Source organism: Lupinus angustifolius, chromosome LG03, assembly GCF_001865875.1.
Source record: "Lupinus angustifolius cultivar Tanjil chromosome LG03, LupAngTanjil_v1.0, whole genome shotgun sequence".
Taxonomy (NCBI): domain Eukaryota; kingdom Viridiplantae; phylum Streptophyta; class Magnoliopsida; order Fabales; family Fabaceae; genus Lupinus; species Lupinus angustifolius.
Genome location: NC_032011.1, coordinates 2,125,858 through 2,130,953, shown reverse-complemented (window position 1 = coordinate 2,130,953; position 5,096 = coordinate 2,125,858).

Genomic DNA, 5,096 nt, shown 5'->3' with positions numbered 1-5,096 from the left:
TTTTTGCTTAATAAAAAACTAATATAGATACTCATCAAACAATAGAAAAAGAAAAAGAAAAAAAGTAATATGGGGTATCATTTTTCTGTGTATTTCATGGTGTCATCATCAAGGGTTTTCTTTTCTAGCGGTACAACAAAGAGAGGACCATTATAGTGTGCCCACGAATTATTCCTCATACATGAAATTTCTAAACTTCATCGTTAACTACATCCTTAATTCTTGCCCATCTTATCATATCTTCTTTTTATCCTTACATGTCATCTCAATATTCATAATTTCCTTATTCATGATAGAAAAAAATAGACACTATGTTTGTATAATATTTAACAAAGAAAAGAACCAACATTTAAGCAAAGATTCTTCAAGATGATGCGACCATCTACTCTTTTTGGATTTCAGCACGTTTTCTCTCCTACTAATGCGTTTCCTTTGGTTATTTTTTAATTTATTTTTTAACAATTTAATTGTTTCTTATTAGTGACAAAAACTAGTGAGTATAGAAGATTTATATTCTTAGTTTTTATAGATAGATTTACATAACGTATTTAGTAGGATAGTCCCAATTGTTAACTATTATGTATAAACTTATCTTCATTTTGTTGTATTTCTTTTCTCTCTTTCTTACAAATATACCACAATGCATACATGCATAAAATTGGATTGGTCAATGGTAACTATTATCATTCTTCTTAAACGTCTCAATAAATAGAGTTACATTTTAATGATTTTAATCATGAAATCATTTTGAGAATAAATATTTCATTATATTAGGAGATAACGTATCTCATACTGTCAGTAAAAATATGATACATATATTGTTTTATTTAGTTTTAAAAATATTTTTATAGAAAATGATTAAATATGATACATATCAAGATTTTAGAAGTTGGAGGAGATAACTTATCTCCTTATATCATGAGATATTTTATTCTCAATCATATTTTCTTTTCTTTTTTAGGTACACACCATAGAATTCTTAAGCTGATTATTGAAGCAGAAATGTATTCGACTATGAATTTAATTATGTTCATTCATTTAACTATTTTTGGAACTTAAATTCTCCATGAGCCGACTTTTCCTTCATTTCAGGTTTGAAACCAATAGGAGTGCCTATGATCTTTATAATAAAAAACCTAATGTTCCAGTAATTTGGTCCGTTCCAGTAAACCAAGTTATTACTCGTGATAGTTCTCATCCCTACTAATTGCTTTGATATTTGATATGTAGAAGCAAGAATGCCAAATTGGGTACCTCGATTCCCCTATAGTCAATTAATATGTGAAGAAAATAACTTACTTGGTATTTTGTTTGGTATTTAGTTTTTCCGATATTTATATATGTGAAGAAAAAATATATCTTGTTTTTAATTTGCAAAAATCTGATTGCATATGGTGCATTATAAAGTGACAACCAACTTCAAATTAGAGTGTTCGTATAAGTAAAGGGATGAGGATCCCCTTTAGGACAGGAGAGTCCACTATTAGTTGAGATTACGTGACAAAAAAATCATTTGGGGATCATGATTTTATATTATTTGTTGGTAATGCTTGAAATATGTTATTGTACTAGTCTCATATTATCTAGTATTATAGAGTAGAGTAACCAATGTTATTGTATTAGTCTTATATTGTCTAGTATCATGATTTCCCTTGTTATAATGTGCACCAGATATATGTACCAAATAGGAACACCTGATGGGCATGTAGGCACATGGATATGCTAGGGTTTATAATTCTTATTCTCTAATAATATATTGGTAGTCGTTCACCACTCTCGGGGATGTAGGCACAATTGGCCGAACCATGTTAACAAATTCTCTTGTTTCTTCTCTTATATTTATTTTATGTCCATTATTTAATTGTTTGTGATCAACGCTGCGCAATGATAGTTTCCACTGCACAAACATTATTTTTTAATAAAAAATAAATTAAAATATTTATAAAAAAAAAGTCTTACTCATATTTTAGTACTGACCTCTTCAATATTGGAGATGATATCTTAGTTTTGATTGTAAAATTTATATGTAGGTAAAAAATACTCTTGGAAAAAACTTCATATATTGAATTTGATTGGCAGTGACATGTATCAATTCCAAGAATTGTGAAAGTGATAATGATAATGAGGATGAAGGTTGGGACTGGAGATAGAGACGAACGTTACATATACTATAGCAGAAGATGTTTATGTTTAACTACTTTTAGGTCAAACACTTCTTAAGATTGATGCTGAGAGTTCATATATACTTTCAAAGAACCTAGCATATAGTTACGTTTTATGTTTATATAAAGTATCACCTTAATTTTCAGGATGGATTCAGTTACGTTACATTTTAAGTTTCAAACTCGAGTATGAATTTTGCACGTGTTTGTATTTATTTGAAAGATAGATTTTATGGGTGTATATTTTGTGTAATATTTATGCATCATTCATTTAGATTACTCTTTTTTAAAGAGTTAATGATAACTAAATATGAATGAGAATAATGCAATGATAATATATAAAATTCATATATTATGCATTTATTTTTTTTCTTTATTTTTTTTTACATCAATGGTAATTATTTATCTCTATATAATTTTGCGTAAATTAATACAAGCCCGGTCCTCACCCCTATTGATAATTTAGCTAAAACTTTATTGATAATATTTTGAAGGTAAAAGTTTCATCCTCATGATGTAAACAAGTATTGAAATTCTAAAGCACAAAAAAATATTACAATTTCATCTTCATTTTTAAATTTACTTATCTATTAATTTAGTCTATGCTAGACCCATATGTAACGGGTTAGGATCATCTCTATTAATAGAAAGACAAGTGCTACAAAATAATGGAAAAAAATTATATGATAAGATATTTTTATCTTTCTCTATATAATGAAATAACAATTTCATTATAAAAACACAAGTAAAAATAAGTATTTATCTCTCCATTAAAGAAGATAATCATTCTTCATATGTAACATGTTTCTTTCTTTCCACCTTCACTCACCTAGTGTATTGGGAATAATATTGCACCTTAATTAATAAAAATGAAAGAATTCAACTTAAAAAATTAGTTAATAAAAATACCTTATAATTTAACTAGCACCGTGAATTTCTTTATTTTCTTGACGTGGGCATTAAAGATGATAGCGATAAAGTTTAAAAAATTATACCCATACACATTTACATTCTTCACATGGGAGATGGCCTCATATATTCACAATTTTTACATCAAGAACCATGTCATCGTTTGCACCTAAAATTTATTTTTTCCGCTTATAGATACTAGCATTTTTAAAGTTATAGCTACATCTTTAGCTGCTACACGAACCCCAATTGTGAACAATTAACTCTGAAATTTTAAGAAACTGCCCACTCATGTAAGAGCATTTTGGGCTTCAAGTGTGGAGGATACATGCCCAAGTCAACCATACTTTAATACTTTATACTTAATATTAATTTGTTTTATTTATTTAGAATAATGATGTCGGTAAGAATCGAACCCCTTGTCACTTGGTCATACAATCTAACTCTAAGGTTAAATTCCTCTCCAATATGGAGAGAATAGTGTTATATTTCATTTTAGTTTTAAGGGTAAAAGATTAATATAACTATAAATAAAAAGGCAATATTGTATAGGATTTTTTTGTTTGGTTCATCAGTTTCATGGTTTAAACCAGAGCTACTTACACCTCTATATTTTATATTTCATTATTAATTTATTTTATTTTAGAATAATGAGGTTGGTAAGAATCGAACTCCTTGCCACTTGGTCATACCATCTAACTCAAGGGTTAGAATCCTCTCCAATATGGAGAGAATAATGTTATTTTTCATTTTAGTTTTAAGGGTAAAAAATTAATATCATTATAAAAAGCTATAAGTAGTATTGTATATGATTTTTTTGTTTGTTTTTTACATACTTCTCTCTCGGAGAAGACTCTCATTGAATTCCTTATTCCATGTGAAGAACTACACAGCATGATTATGTCCAGATATTTTAGAATCTTAGGACAAATAACTAGTGACCTAATATAATTTTACTTATTTCAGTTTTCCTAACCATATTCATATTTTCTACTTGATATATTCTTTATAGTATAATAAAAAAAAGTAAATAAAAAGGTAAGACGCAAAAAACATCAATACAGTTTAATTTAATTTTTTTTGAATAAAATAATTGATGAAATGATAGAACCACATAAAACAGAAATTATGAGAATTGCATTTGGTGAATTGTATCTACTAAAAACATGTAATCCACCTCAAATCCTCAACACTTTAACACCATCACTAACCATTTGATCACTTTAAAAATTCACTTCAACTCTTGAGTCACTCAATAATAGTAATTTCTTAATAACATTAAAATTTTGAAACAATATTAAAAGGCTTTCCAAATGCTAGAGCCGTATGAAGAAGGAACCAACCAAAAATATTATAAAAAAAACCATTATCAACTAAATGATGCACACCTCTCAAACACAAAGACAAACCCATAAAGATAAACTCAACATAAACAAATATCCAATAAATAGATTCACCAAGCTGATAACTAAATAAAATATTGAAATATTAAATAATAGAATAAAATGAAAGTATAACCTTATAATTTTTAATAAAACATCAATTTTGTTAAAGTATTAATGTATATTACATGGTCCAGGTCGCACATGGTACCACGTACAGAAAATTAAACCCCAGTTTAGCTTTCGTACAGGTATAGATATGATGCTGGTGTACATGCTCATCCATTTGGACCATACATTTAGTATATATGTTTATATTTATTTACTGCTTTAAATATACGTGGTCCTAAAATTTAATTTTATTACCTGTATGATTTGGTATTCTATACCTTTCAACTGGACCATTGCAATTAGTTTTTTATTAAGGAAATCAAGGAATGCATGAAGATTGATGGTGACATTGGGTTATTATACTCATAAAATCTATAACATTCTCCTTAATGATCTAATACAAAAAGAATTATATATTTAACATGAGGGGAAATTTTATTGCTTTGCAGTTTTTTGTTCTTTTCTCTTACTCACACAAAAAACTAAAAAATGGTATAATTGCTCCACGTTTATAGTAAAAGCCATGCCCTAA